This window comes from Protopterus annectens, chromosome 9.part0 (genome assembly GCF_019279795.1).
Source record: "Protopterus annectens isolate FY-2018-M chromosome 9.part0, PAN1.0, whole genome shotgun sequence".
Taxonomy (NCBI): Eukaryota; Metazoa; Chordata; order Ceratodontiformes; family Protopteridae; genus Protopterus; species Protopterus annectens.
The window spans coordinates 1,158,964,561-1,158,981,325 of NC_056743.1; positions in this window are offsets into that span (position 1 = coordinate 1,158,964,561).

Below are 16,765 nucleotides of genomic sequence, written 5' to 3' on the forward strand. Positions count from 1 at the left end.
ATACTGCTAAACATACATAACTGTGAAACCTACTTTGTACATTGCACTACAACCTACATTCATCCTACATTGATATGTGCACATAGATGCTCTCACATACAAATGTATGTATAGCCTTCACTGATAGTTGCTGTATGTCCCCTGCCCTTTGCACATCTTCATATACATATGGATACAGACCAATGACACATATGGAGGGTTCACAGTATGTAGACCTTTATAGTATTAATTTACATTACCTGTGTTTGTCACAGCTGCTTGTGTTGCAGTCTGGTTTTGTGTTTTGCTGCTCCACTTGCCAGTTGTCAGCTTTCAGGTGGCTGTTGCTGACCAGTTTTGTTTGTGTATGTTTAATTTTGTTTTTCTCTCTCTGTCTCTGTCTCTGTATCTGTCTCTGTCTCTCTCTGTCTCTCTGTCTCTCACTTCCTCCTCAGGGTGCAATGAAAGTATTGCATGTGTGGACTGGGAGTACAGCATGCTTTTGTAGGTATCTGCATATGTCCATGTGATGACCTCTGCACCAATTGTTAGCCAGCATTTGCTAATTGCATGCAGCCAGTTGTGTACTGATTGCAGTTCTCACTGTGATTGCAGAACAGTGCTATAAAAAGGTATGTGAGATAGGCGTAGCCCTTTCAGATTTTAAGGGCAGGGACCATGCTGGTATGCTGTGGACAATGTTCTGTGAGTGTAAACGTTGGTATCTCTCTCATATTTCCAGCTGTGTTGTAGATTAACATTTCTCCATTCATTTCTCCAGTTTCCTGTACTAACTGTGTGTGTACACTGACACCTACGACTACTACTACTGTTAATGTGTGTGTGTGTGCTTTCCTGTGGGACGTGGTGTAACTGGTGTATAGCAGTGGCTCTTGCACTTTGTTGCTATGGCTTCAATATTTGCCCTTTACAGTCACTACTTGTATGCCTGCTAGGTGTCCTGACTGTAGTGTGCTGCTGTGGCTTTCCTATTTTCCATGTACATTCACACCTTGGAATGCTTGCTATATCTGCTAGGGTGTTACAGCATGCAGTGTGGTCTGGCCATGGTGTGGGCCTTGACATCTATTAGGGTATTTGAGTATGCTGCTGAGCAGGCCCCAGAGACTCTGAGGTGCATCTTTTATCTGCCTCATGGAATGGTACATATCAGTGGGGTACACCCATTAAATTGTCTGGTATGCTGCAGTTGTGACTGTGGGATAGCATGAGCATATGTATTACTACACTTTTTCTGCCATGCAAGTGGTGCATACTTTCAGGACTTCATAGTTACCATTGCATGTGTTGTAACACCTTTCTGCCTACTGTTTGTGCATTTCACATGGAGCCTGTGGGGCACTCCTGTAACTCAGTCACTGTTGCTATGTCTAGGCTCTTAACTATTTAAATATGGTGGTGTCAAAGCTCTCATGTGTACAAATACTTGCAGGTTGTCCACATTTCTGCCTCATATTTTGGTCAATATCTCATGCACAGCTTTTTCTGGCAAATCACTCTGGGCTCAAGTCAGAATATAGTGACAAACATTTAAGTTTCAGACTTCATACCCTTCCAAACATCCCACAAAATGCAGAACCTGTTACTCTCTGAACTGTCTAAGTTTGTTGTAACATTATTTGTAATGTGTCCCTGGTTTTGGCCCTTTCCTCCACATATTTTATTACTTGGTCCGGATGTGTTCCTGTAAGAGGTTGTGGGGTATGGGCAGTGATTATCCTGCTGTGAGTATGTGTGTGGCTTGCAAGGTGCTACAGTGACATTATTACCTACTAGCTACCAACTAGCATGGCTGTTTCTGTTCACACACTACTATCATAGATATCCACTAGATTTGACAGTAAATATACATGACATGCTTTGTGTACTACACATCCTATATTCCCTTTACATTCATTCCTACTATTACATGATATATTTATTTTAGCAGAATGTTCTTGTATAACAGTCATGGCTTAGTGGTAAGTCATGCAGACTAGTGTTTTCAAGGTCCTGGGTTTGGGACTGACAGTGGGATTTTATTTTGCTTTTGAACTGACTACAGGACCTGTCAATCAGAGTGACTAAGGCACTTTTAAGCAGTTGTAACCGGGTTAGCGCTGGTTTGCGCAGAGCTCACGCATGCGCACTGGCATTTAGCTCCGCACATACACGCGCACACCCGCTTACAACCGCTTAAACGTGCTTACTCTTGCGCACACCCGCGCTATTTTCTTTGAAAGAAATGAAAATGGGGAGACAGGAAAGTGGTGAAAAAGGGGTCACAAAGAGGATAAGACAGTAGGGAAACAAGCTCGGGTTTTGCAGGAGGGATGTAGGTAAGGCCCATAGCTGCCCATTTCTTCATCAGCAACAGCTGTGCATATGTATGTAATTTGGTGTGACATTTGAAACCTTCCACCCCTGAGAGAGGTGTCAGGACAACAATAATACTTGTTGTACAGCCAATTGTAATTGATAGTTTCCATGTCCAGCAGACATATGTGCGGAATGGGCAGCTATGTATGGGGCATAATTTTTTGGTGGGTATAGAGTGTCCTTTTTTTTTTCAGGTGAGAGTGGTATGTCAGGTGAAGGAAGTCGGTATAGCTGGGGAGGTAGGTTAGGTAGGTCAACAGACAAGACAAACAAGACGCATACAGGGGCGGTGTATGACACGTGTGGGGGGGGTTACACAATTGACGGGGACGGAGGTTTGGATATCCAGAGCCCATGAGCCCACAGATGGCAACAGTGGAACTGATATCCCCACCCATGGGCAGTTGCCACTGTTCCTTCACTGCCCAGAACATGGCTGTGCTGGGGACTGTGTAGGCCGGGCAACAGGCATGCCCGTAAGTTGTGCCACCTGTGCCTCAAGCTGGCATAGGGGCCCAAGAACAGAGTCCTGGATCTCCGTACGCACCACAGTCTGGACGCTACGGAGGGTGAGTGGTCGTTCTCCTCCGGCCACACTTGCAGAGGGGGGACGGACCCCATCCCCTGCAGCGCTTCCACTTGCAGGTGGCACAGGGCCACCGGAGGAGGGTCCAGACTGGGCACTTGTGCCAGGTGCACTCGCCAGCTAAGGTGGGAGAGGTGGGTCCGCTGGAACCCGCCTTCCCTGTCGTCCTATGTTTTGCATTATGTCATGACAGTTTGGGTTAGTAACATACAATACCATTCACAATTAGTTGTAACAGCATGCATTAGTATTCCCATTAACCAAACACCCAGATATTCACACCATTGAACAGCGAGCATAACACATGCATAATTGGAACAGCAATACACAGTCCAACAACATGCAGGGTTGATTGATGGCAACAGGCCATCAGGTTTGGATGTATGAACAGGGCAGATGCATCAACGGACATGCAAATATTTATGACCCAACAGGACAAATGTCCAGGGGTGTTAATTGTGATTGCACATACCAATTTCATGTGGAATGGATTATATGTGGTTATAGGGTGGGGTGAAGAAAATAATATTAACACCTTCGAATACCAATACATATGCTGTACATTTCTAATAGCTACCGATATATACACACTACTGTTCTAACTACAGTTTCCTATATGATAACTACTTCAATTTGGTGATAGGACTGTTACTGCTACATCAATATACATTTTATTGTTATTCATACACGTTCATATCTGGCTTTGTTCAGCTACATCATCCTGCTACATTTGCTTTATATAGCTATAGACAACTGTGGATGTTTGATATTTCAGACAATCATACTATCTGCATATTGCAGACTGAGAGCAACATATCCAGATTTTGGGATACACATTCCAGCTGCAGCAACACTTTGAACACATTTCGCAGTTTGGTTCTACTTGTCACATTCATTTCATTCTGTACTGACTGCAGTATACTTTATTTAGGGGTTATTACTACTTTATTGGTGGATTCATAACTCTTTCTCACACTCTCTCACTTGTTTTCATTTTACTATTCAGGATGGTAGTTACTTCTAGGCTTTATTGACATGTTTTACCTGTAGTTATTACAATCCTTTCCCACAGTCTCACTTCTGTCATGTTTCAGTATTTCAACAGGGATATATTTCACACATGTGATTTGCTCATCTTCTGCAGCTGTACTTTTCAGCCTGCTGCAGGTTGTGTACTATTATATTACAGGTGGGGCATCTTTATTTCAGACTTTATTTCAGACATTTTCATTTTTCTGTTTGGATTACAGACTGCAACACACTTTTGTAATCAAGCAATACTTGCAAAACTTTTACACTGTTACTTGCACATTTTATTACTTAGTGACTACGCTGCACTCTTTTGCTAACTGTCATACTTTTATATTTCTTTACAGTTACTGGGAGTGGATTACTGACCTGCCTGGTGGCGCAACCGCACCAGCCTATCGCCATAGGCTGTGCGGTTCACAGAACGGACACCTGCATCTGTAATATAAATGAAGTAATATTGGAATACACATCTCCATAATATCAGCTAATTTAATTTCTTACATGCATAATTAAATGTAACTTACTCAGTAGTGGGGCGTTGGGCATTTGCCGGGCCTCCTGGATCCAAAGGTTCAATTGGTCCTGCTTGCATCTCTTCAGGTCCGCATGGTGGTGATGGACCTGCTCACCAGTCCTTGGAATCCCTGTGGCACTGGTGAGATCATGAGCCAACCGGTCCCACACCTCAGCCCTATATGCTCCCCACAGGACCTGGCCCTGCATGAGTTGGGCCTCATGATTGTGGACTAGGAGCCAGACCATGTATCTGGACTCCTCAATGCCCCACCTCTGTGCTCGAAAGCAACTACCCTCTTCTACACCTGACATTCTGGCTGCAAGTCAGTTCTACAATCGTTTATGCTGTGTATTCCCACCTATGGGGCTTATATATGCCATTTTTCCCGCACTTATCTGTGATTGGCCATTTTGGAATTGTATCAACTTCACAAAACCTGCTTTGTCATGCTCCACTTTCTATTCATTCCTATATATTTGCTATTACTGCATTTCTAAGTACAGCTGTTGTGGCTTAGTGATTCAGTACCTTGACTACAGTGCATGGTATCCTGGGTTTGAACCTGGCCACTGCTTTTTATATTTTATGACTGTCTAGACAGGCTAGGGGGTGTGTCTGTGTAAAGGCAGTTTTGTTACAGCTTGCTCAACGTTGCCCGTCGGTTAGCTTGTTTGCACGGTGCGCAGCTCCGCGCAAACAGGTTATGCTGGTTTACGCTTCATTTGGCTGTTAGCACACATATTACGCTCAGCTCAGCTAGGGGCACACAGTTTCAGCGTGTTAAACCACTGCTCACCTACGGGCACTCATTTTGCACCTGTTAAACCACTGCTCACCTACGGGCACTCATTTTGCACCTGTTAAACCACTGCTCACCTACGGGCAGATGCACTCACCTTGTTAAACTGTAGCTCAGGTATAGTCACATCTCGAATTTTTTATTGTTTTCTTATCTCACATTTCTTCAATATAAATGGACTATTTCATTACATTTAACATAAAATATCATTTTATATGTGTACATATTTGTCAGGGACTTGTTTCGTGCTTATTTTACTAAAAAAAAAATGATGTTGTGGGGGCTCGAACCATGAATGCCTGCTCTTCAGCTGATGCCTCTACTGCTACGCTATTGCTTCTTGGCTTACTTTGCATATTTAATTCTTATATCCTTTTCCACTGACTGCTAACTGTGGCTGAGCTACGGGCACACCCGCGCAAACGAGCGTACTCACGGGCAAACATCTTTACGATTTAAAATAAATATATAACATGCTCATTTATATATTTTATGTTCATAGTCTGTGGGGGCATGTGTTGTGTTGTGTTTATTCACATTTCCATGGCCTCTGTTGTGGGTGTTTACTTTGGGCACTTTTACTCTTCTGGGGGCGTGTCTGCTTGCAGGGCTCGGCCTACGGACACGCCCCCTACTGTCTTCCATGGACCGTGTTAGCCTTAGGTGTGATTCAGCATGCTCTCATGAATATGCAAAGCATGCTGACATCACTCCGTTTAACTGCAGCCTCCGTGTAAGAGTTATAACTCTTACACGGAGGCTTCGTGATTCCTGCCCATAGCTTTTCCAGGATCAAAAAGTCAGTGTGAAAAATGATCCTAGGCACTAAACCGAGAAAGCCTCTCACAATAGGACTAGAGGTATGTGCAGAGCATTGCTTCAAATTTATCTGTGTCACTGTGGTGGTCTTGGGCATCTGTTTGTTAGACTGCTTTTAATACAGGAACAAAATAATCAGGATAATCTAATAAAACTCAATCAGTGTATCAGAGATACACATAACAGTATTACTGATCTGCTGTCAGAATTTTCTTAAGCCGTCGCAGTTCTGTATATTCTTTAAAATGATGTTAACATCCATCTATGTTTCCCTTCCAGTCTTTGAATGAAAGAATGAAATTCCTTCTACATCTTGCACTGACTACTGGAACGCAGTGGCAATCTAAAGTTTTACTTCAGTACCATGTTTAGAATATTAACATGCACAATGGTGACCTTTGAAATATTGTTTTTCTTCATTAGTTCCTCATCATTGTCAAAGCATAACTGGGCAACTTCACAATGACATATACAAAACATAATGACAAAAGAGGAGACAGAAATGTATCAAAATTCACTCAGCGAAAGCTGAAGTTAAATGGTATCTACATAGTTATTTTATTTTAATATAACCTGTGCTAGAAGTATTCATCAGTAGTTGATAAACAGGTTGTTATTAAACAGAGTGAACCACTTTCTCTGTTGAAAACAATATGCTAACAGTTCTGCCATAGCAACAAAGTGTCATATTTTAAAACAATCCCACCTCCTGTCATAAGATGTATGACTTATATTATTTATTTTTTTATTTTTTTTAGTAGGAGAAGAAGAATTCCTTAATTTTTATTTGCGGCAGGATGCCCCACCTTTGTCTGGATCTTTTGCAGAGTCAAGGAGTGATACAGACCACTGACTTAAGGGCAGGCATGGAGTTCCATACTCAGAATTTCGCAGCCTCCCTAGTGAGTACAGATTTGCATTCACAGTTTTATCAAGATATATCCAAACCAAAGTCAGAATACAGATGTGTGGCACAGCAAGCAAGCAAGTGAATCAAGCACAGTGAAGTCAGCATAACAATTTAAAGTGCATGTCCATCCTGCAGTTTCACTGTCAAGTAGCAGCTTGTTGATTTCATGATATTTTTGGTGTTTTGAATCAGTACAGTATTCAAGTTCTTAACATGCTGGGCTTACTTACCACTGGTTGTATTTTGCAACACTTGTGAGTAGAAAGCTTTCTTAGCAGTGAGCTATATCACTTAAACTGCACCTCCTCCTAGCCAGTCTTCTGTAAGATGAGCATTTCCACAGACCACAAGCAATACTTGTACAAAGGCAGAAGTGAGGTTACGTAAAGTCATGTTGATAGGAGTTTTTTGCCTTGACAAGTTGTTTAGCTAGTATGTCTTTCCTGATTACCTCCATCAAACTATTAGCATTACTTGAGTATCTGGTGAAAGGCAAAAAAGCTATAACTAAACAAGAAGGAAGGAAAAAAGCTGTAACTAAAAAAGGTCATTGATGAGTTAGAGCTGAGAAATTTCTTGACGGGTATTTTTATGTCTGTTGAGTGTCACAATTTGTAAATGTGACCCATTTGCTGTGTAGGCCTTCATCTATTGTTCGTCTTTTCTGCCCACCCCAAAGTTCTTTTTGTTTGTGTTTTCTTTTTTTTTTTTTATTTACTACATTTTATCACTGGGTGGTGCAGTGGTGCAGTGGTTAATGCTGTCACCTTACAACAAGAGGTTCTCTAGTTCTATTCTTGGCAACGATGCCTTCTGTCTGGTGTCTGCATATCCTCCCTGTGTTTGTCAGTTTCCTCCCACATTCCAAAGATATACAACCAGAATGTTTCTCCCTGGGCCTCCACTAAAAATAGGCTCTGTCCTAGTTGGACTTTCCTGGTCAACAAATATTAAATAAATTGTGTTTTAATATGTAGGCAGTTCCAGTGAATCACTGAAGTTATTTTTAGGGAAGCATCCTGGAGTGCAAGGTATTTAAAGATTTGTCAATAAATCACATAATATGCAAGCTGAGATAAGTGGCGCCGAGCATAGACAGCATGCTATATTATTCTACGATTATACATTCAGTGGTATTTTATGGTATCTTTTTTTGTGCACATCAGTAAGAGCTGAACCAAAAGGTTGAATAATATACTTCCAACCAAAGGGTTTATTCAAAGAGGATGGACTTTGGGAGCTTATATATATTTCATCATTTGGGACACAGAGAGCTGCATTTTTTTTTCTGATGTCTACCTACTATCTGAGCTATTACTGTGGTGAATATTCTACATTGTGGAAATGCAAACTTTAATCCTTGACATGTAGGTCAGCTAACAAGCCTGAAATATAGAAGTATGCACATTAATAACCAAGAGCCTTTTTGTATGCTTTATTGGCAGGGAAGAAATTATATTACAAACTACCACATTTCACAGATCAGTCGGCAACAGAGACTTACCATCATGGTGCAACAGTGGTGAGTGAGATTGCAAAACCCAGAGGAAGCCTCCTGACACAGCCATGAGGAAGGCAGATGATGTTATTACATGCAGGTCTCTTCTATGTGTGTGTGTGGGGGGGGGGCATGGAATTATGGCATGTGAGTGACATCTTCCATAATGTACTGTAGGGATATACTTTAAAAATGGAACAGCTATACCTTTTATTACCACAAGTGCTTCTCCACACCTCCTGGTGGGAATGAGAAGGGATGTTCAAATAAGGAAAAAGGGCCATAGAACCAGAAATATAACCCTTTGCTAGGTGATAGACTTAGCCATAGGTTCATAGATTAGTTCTAGGCTGACAGCCCTTTTGGGACATTTTATGCCCAGCCAATTACCCCATGTGAGAATCAAACCCCGCACCTTATATCTATAAGGTAAATACCTTAATCATTATAACCACACACCGACTATAAAGAAATAATACGCTAACTGGTGCGAAAGGCCATTTTAAGCATAGCCAATAACCCTAGGTCAACAAATGTAAAATAAATAAATAAATAAATAATAAAGGTAAAACCTGTCATAGCTCTCTTCCTCTGTTTGCAAGCTTAGTCTCTACATATTCTTAATTGCACATGAACAATGAAAGTAAACAATGAAACATTCAGTACTGTAGCAAAAAGAGGATAATAATGTGCACTGGGTATAGATAAGTAAGATCTACATTCCTATCTTAAATACGACTAATAGAAACAAAATACAATAGTGATTGTTACCATGGTTTTGAAATGGTACGGCACTAAATACATATTCAGAAAATGGAAGTAAAAATATGAATAAATTTTCTTCACATCATATATTAGCAACTGACAGTACAAGGGTTAATGAAAGGAGTGGCTATTACTTGAAAGGTATAGATGCTGTTCCACTGTCAGGGAGAAATGTGCAGAAGCATTAAAAACATTGAAACTTACAACTCAAGAGCCAGCTGACAGGTCACTGGCTGCATTTTCAGCTACCTTGCTTGTAACATGGACTTGATGTGGGGCTTGGATTGAAATGATTTTATGCACTGTTAAACGCTTAAGTAAATTGATGCTTGCAAGCCATTGATAGCCATCTATATGGCAGTGAAGATAAGAGGAAAGACTGAATGCATAGATAAGTTAGATTAACAAGTCAATAGCATGTCTGTGGAAAGAAAGTAAAGCACTTTGAACCAACTCAGATAGGTTCATAGGTTGGTACTAGGCTATCAGCCCTAGGGCCAATGCAAGCCTAGCCATAACAATTCCCTGGATATTTCTTCCCACAATATTTACTTCTCCAGGCCCCTATCTAGCAGGGCAACTGACATGAGCCCCGGGGTGAATTTCCTATCTCGCATCCAATCATCAAGGTTCCTTTTGAAGAGGGCCAAAGAGGCGCTCTGCTTGATATATATGGGAAGTCTATTCCAGAGTATGGGGAGTCTCTGGGTCAGGAACCTATCCCTCCAGCATGTTTTGTTCATTGTGATGACAAGGTTTAGATCCCTGGAGCGTGTGGCTCTGAGGGATTGGGATTTCTTTAAGTGGAGCATGTCCAACAGCTCAGGGTTTGACATGGCCTTGTATGTTAAGCAGAGATTGCCTTTGAGTAGACGAATTGCCACAGAGTATAGCTGGAGTTTTTTTAGACGGTCAGTATATGGCATCTGCTTTAGGCCTGTGATTCTTTTAGTGAGGTATTTCTGTGGCCTTTCAAGCTGTTGCAGATGTCTTGTGAGGTACATACCAAACGGGGCATTATACTCTATAATGGGTTTAATGAGGGATGAGTACAGTGGGACAATGACCTCCTTTTTTCTGGATGAAAAGCCCTTAGTGATGAGGTGTGCCACATAGAAGGATTTCCTGACTGTTGTGGCAATGTGGTTATTGAAAGTGAGACCACTGTCCACCTGTGTCCCTAAGTCTCTCATCATACTATCGATGTTTAGTGTCCTGCCACCTATGTGGTAATTCATGGGTACATGTTTTTTTTTCCAAAGGGGATAACTATACATTTCTTAGCATTAAGCTTGAGCCCATGGCTCTGGCACCAGGCATCTGTTTCTTTAAGGCCCTTTTGTAGAATATCCAAATCATTTGGGGATTCAGTAATGGCTCCCAGGTTGCAGTCATCTGCAAACTTTGTTAGCCCAAGTCCCTTAGTGTTGGCCTGTACTTCAGAAAAGTAGATGCCAAACAAGAGTGGCCCCAGGACTGAACCCTGAGGTACTCCACTTGTCACTTGTCTGGAGCTGGATTTGGAGTCGGCTACTTTTACTGTCTGGGTTCTGTCAGTAAGCCAGTTAGCACCCCATCGAGTGACATAGGGATTTATGCCAGGCTTAGTAAGTTTATCTATGATTCCAGAGTGGGAGATGGTGTCAAAGGTCTTGGCGAGGTCCAGATAGGTTGTGTGGACTGCCTTACCCTCGTCCACAGCTATGGAGACTGATTTGAAGAAGTCAATCAGATTCAGGAGATAATATCGGCCCTTCACAAACCCAAACTGGGTGGGGTCTAGTGTTTGAAGGTTGCCAATGTCTTTGTTTATAGGTTCCATGATAATGCATTCCATGCCCTTCCAAATCAGGCTTGTCAGACTGATGGGACGGTAGTTCCCAGGATCCAAGGTGGACCCTCCCTTGTGGAGCGGGATAACTGTAGCTGTACGCCACTCAGTGGGCACGAAGCCTGAGGTGAGGCTATGATTAAACATGACACTTAGGTGAGGTGCCAGTTCATTTTGTAGTTCATGTAGTACACAGCCTGGGATGTCATCTGGTCCCATGGATGCTGTATTCTTAGCTTTGGAGAGTGTGGTTTCTACCTGTGTGGCCATGATTATTGGAATTTGGCAATCTTTTGGTATTGAGATGGGCCTTTTAGCGAGTGAGAGTGGGGTGAAGTTGGCACTAAATTGATCTGCCAGGATATTGGCAATATCCTTGGGATCAGTATATTTAATGCCATTCTGTTGTAACTCAGAGCAGATCTGAGCATTGCCATTTAGATTTTTGATATAACTATAGAATGCCTTGTGGTTGTCTTTGGAATCTTTGGCAATTTTATTTTCGTAACTAGATTTTGAGGATTTTATGAGGGATCTCAGCTTCTTACTGAGGCTGGTGAGGGAGTTTTTTGCATCCTGGAATTTTCCTCTTTTTTGAAACAGTTTCTTCCTTCTGTTGTATAGTTTGTTTATAGCAGGGGACCACCAGATTGGCTTCCTTTTTTTGGAGAAGAGCATCTTGGTTCTATTTGGGATGGCACGATTCATGCACGAGTGGATGTGCTCGTACAGTGCCTTAGTGTAGGATTCTGCAGTCGAACTTCCAGAGCCCATCTACATGGATGTTGTGAAGTTTGTCACTTCTGTCTTCAGTAGCTTGAAGTTGGCTTTGGAGAAGTTTTTTAAGGAGGTTTCCTTACTGGGGGTGGGGGTGGGATGTGGATGTCAAGGGTGATTTGCTTATGGTCAGACCTGACCAATGAGGGGGTGACCACTGGTGTGGAGCATCTATCTGTCATGTTGGTAATGACCAGGTCTAGGATATTGGAGCCCCTGGTGGGACAATAGATTAGTTGATCTAGGGCATTGGAATTTATGAATTCCAAGAACCATTGGGAAAAGGAGTTGGTACCTGAGTAGTTTTCCCAATTAATGGCAGGGTAGCTAAAATCACCCAGTATTAGGGTGTTTGGTTGTATCTTAATATTTTCCAGTATGTTTAGAAAGGTGTAGTGAGAATCTTGGGGCATGGATGGGAATCTGTAGCAAGCTACAATTTGGATTGCAGTCTTACCTAGTGTTAGTTGCACCTGGAGAATTTCAGATGCATTGTGTTGGGCAACTAGCCTGGAGGTGTGAATATCCTTGGTGAATAAGGACACTCCTCCACCTTTAGTATTTTGATCCTGGTTTTGTGGCCAAAAAGTGTGTTAAGAATTGTAGCCTGGTATTGCAGGGGTGCTCTCTGAAGCCTTGAACCAGGTCTCAGTTACTGCACAGATATCGATGTTCTCCATTTTTAGGAGTGCCTCGAGAGAGTGCATTTTGAGGTTTAGACTTCTAGCATTGAGTAGCATTACTTTCAGATTTTGCCTGCTTCTATTTGTTATGGTGGTGGTTTTATCCTTTGAACCTTGCCTAAAAAGGCACTATATGGGTGGCAAGAGCTTTAGCCAGTAACCTGAATCCCAGGGGTGACAGGTGCAGACCATCTCTGGCAAAGCATCGTGGTTTGTCGATCATGTCTTCCCAGGCAGACAAATACTGGATCCACTTTGAATGACACCAGAAGCTTAGCCAATTGTTGAAGTCAATCATTTTGTCCTTATACTGTGGTATCATTCTTGGCGAAGGCAGGATGCTACTCAGGGCTAGGGTCATACCTGCCTGGGTCACATGATCCAAGAGCTCTTCCATATCTCTTTTCATGTAGTCCAGGGAGGTACGTCTCAAGTCATTCACTCCAGCATGGACAATGACAGAGTCATATTTGTACTTGTTGTGGAGTGACTTGAGTGCATGCGTTATGTGGCAGATCCTGGCACCCGACAGGCAGCTGACTGTAATTTTCTCCTTGTTCAGTCTGGTGAGTGGGACATCAGTGTGCCTGACTATAGAGTCACCTATGACTAAAGTGTTGGGTACATTGTCTTGCCTTAGGGGCTGTTGTTGGGTGGCACACTGGTGTTGTGAGCTATGTGTCACTTTGGTTGTGACTGGTGTTTGTTTGCGTTTCGGCTTTGGAGGTCCTTGTTGCTTGGGCAGGTTAATGTTAACGGCCTCCGCATATGTGGGTTTAGTGTTGCTATGTGTGGGTGTTGATGGTGTGGGTTTTGAAGGGCTATGAGTTGCTTGAGGGGTGAGGCAGGTGTTAACCTTCTCCTCTTGACTGTCTAGCACAATCTTGGCTAGAGAGAGCTTTGCTTCCAGTCTGGCTATGTAAGTGCATCTCTCGCTGGTTGTAGTGTTGGGTGGTAGGAGGAGAGTATTGTCTGTGTACATGATTCAGTTGCCGCATTGCTCCAGTATGCCCAGATTCACCAGGTGGACAGGAGAAATCACCTGAAGCTGACCCTTGGACATGCCTGTTTAGGTGCTTTTATGTAAAGATTAAGAGCTGTTTTCCCTTACCTTTGCAAGGTACTTTGCAATTATAGGCTGTTTAGTGCCTATAATTAATTTCTCCTTATTGACAAGGAGAATGAGTGCTTGTATCTGTTTTAGGCTTCCTAATGCTTTCCAGCAGGTTCTAGAGCAAGTGCTAGTCACAGGGGTTCAGATTTTAGTGCTACTACTGAGAAACCAGCTAGTTTTAAGGGAAAATTTGAACAGCAGACTTTCTGGCACCTGGAATAGTTTAACTGTAGCCTCGCAGTGCTGCATGATGTGATAAATATGCAAACACACGCGTTTTTAAGCCAGAAAGTTGAAAGGGACAGAAATCAGCCCAAAAGGCTAATAAAATTACAATTTCAGAGCTGGAAACCACTTCTCTAGTGTTAGATAGGCAGTGCAATGCTCACCATTCCCACTGGTAGGCAGTAGGACGTCCCTCTACCAATGCAAGGTCTGAATAGCTCTGAGCACAGAAAATAAAGTCCTGAGACAAGCAAAGCTTGGGATATGTACTGGCTAGAAAAGGTGGGAAACCAGCAAACAAGATAGTATTTTTTTTTTGTTGAAACAGGCTAAACAATGCAATAATACAGTAAATAAACACAGAAAAGGCTAACACAATTGAGTGTGTAGCCCTAGACAGTAAATACCATTAAAACTCTACAAAATTAGCAATATAAAACTTTTTTAAATGAACCAAGGCAAGTGCACAACTGAAAAATGATTTAAGAGGAAGTAACACAGCAGAATAAGTAGCTAGTCTACATATACAAAGAAGTCTATATATACAGAAAAGCAGCTAAAACACACAAACACTTTGGATGCAGTGCAACCTAGAGCACTTGAGTTGTAGCAATATTAAGGCAATTACAGTTATAATAAATGCTCTGAAATATACTCTATATTTCCAAAATGTTTGAGAAGCACAGTCAGGACACAAGGAGATTCAGGCAAAAAAAATGTTTTTTTTTTTTTTTAAAGGGAAAAAGGAGAAACAGAAGGCCTTATCAAATGTTCTCTCTGTATTAGGTAGAATGAGCTAATGACACTAGACTGGGAGGAGTGTCCCAGATCAGATTTACAGTAGGGGTGGGCCACTGCAAAGCCACCAAGTATAACAGCAAGACACCAACTGGGAGGGAGGGTGGGGACAAAAAAAATAGCCTACAGACAGTAAGCACTAGAGAAAGCCACAAAATGAAAGTTTTTATACAGATAAAGATTTGTAAAGATACAGAATGCTTTTAACTGCAAACAAATAAAATAAAAGTGCTATATATAAATTGTTAGAAACAATAATCTGTATAAATAATAAAAAACAGGATACTTATATATCTCAGCTAACAGTTGTAGTCAACACCTCTTATCCACTCTGCTCAGTGTGTATAGACAGAAACCCTATCAAAGTTAGGGCTTAAATACCAGAACAACAACTTTTTTTTTTTTACAAAAACACAAAAGAACCAGCCCCACTAGCCAGCAGACAATTAACACAATCTAGCCAAAGTAAAGAAAGGCTTCAGCTAAAAAATAGCCTACAGACAGTAAGCACTAGAGAAAGCCACAAAATGAAAGTTTTTATACAGATAAAGATTTGTAAAGATACAGAATGCTTTTAACTGCAAACAAATAAAATAAAAGTGCTATATATAAATTGTTAGAAACAATAATCTGTATAAATAATAAAAAACAGGATACTTATATATCTCAGCTAACAGTTGTAGTCAACACCTCTTATCCACTCTGCTCAGTGTGTATAGACAGAAACCCTATCAAAGTTAGGGCTTAAATACCAGAACAACAACTTTTTTTTTACAAAAACACAAAAGAACCAGCCCCCACTAGCCAGCAGACAATTAACACAATCTAGCCAAAGTAAAGAAAGGCTTCAGCTAAAAAATAGCCTACAGACAGTAAGCACTAGAGAAAGCCACAAAATGAAAGTTTTATACAGATAAAGATTTGTAAAGATACAGAATGCTTTTAACTGCAAACAAATAAAATAAAAGTGCTATATATAAATTGTTAGAAACAATAATCTGTATAAATAATAAAAAACAGGATACTTATATATCTCAGCTAACAGTTGTAGTCAACACCTCTTATCCACTCTGCTCAGTGTGTATAGACAGAAACCCTATCAAAGTTAGGGCTTAAATACCAGAACAACAACTTTTTTTTTTTTACAAAAACACAAAAGAACCAGCCCCCACTAGCCAGCAGACAATTAACACAATCTAGCCAAAGTAAAGAAAGGCTTCAGCTAAAAAATAGCCTACAGACAGTAAGCACTAGAGAAAGCCACAAAATGAAAGTTTTTATACAGATAAAGATTTGTAAAGATACAGAATGCTTTTAACTGCAAACAAATAAAATAAAAGTGCTATATATAAATTGTTAGAAACAATAATCTGTATAAATAATAAAAAACAGGATACTTATATATCTCAGCTAACAGTTGTAGTCAACACCTCTTATCCACTCTGCTCAGTGTGTATAGACAGAAACCCTATCAAAGTTAGGGCTTAAATACCAGAACAACAACTTTTTTTTTTACAAAAACACAAAAGAACCAGCCCCACTAGCCAGCAGACAATTAACACAATCTAGCCAAAGTAAAGAAAGGCTTCAGCTAAAAAATAGCCTACAGACAGTAAGCACTAGAGAAAGCCACAAAATGAAAGTTTTTATACAGATAAAGATTTGTAAAGATACAGAATGCTTTTAACTGCAAACAAATAAAATAAAAGTGCTATATATAAATTGTTAGAAACAATAATCTGTATAAATAATAAAAAACAGGATACTTATATATCTCAGCTAACAGTTGTAGTCAACACCTCTTATCCACTCTGCTCAGTGTGTATAGACAGAAACCCTATCAAAGTTAGGGCTTAAATACCAGAACAACAACTTTTTTTTTTACAAAAACACAAAAGAACCAGCCCCCACTAGCCAGCAGACAATTAACACAATCTAGCCAAAGTAAAGAAAGGCTTCAGCTAAAAAATAGCCTACAGACAGTAAGCACTAGAGAAAGCCACAAAATGAAAGTTTTTATACAGATAAAGATTTGTAAAGATACAGAATGCTT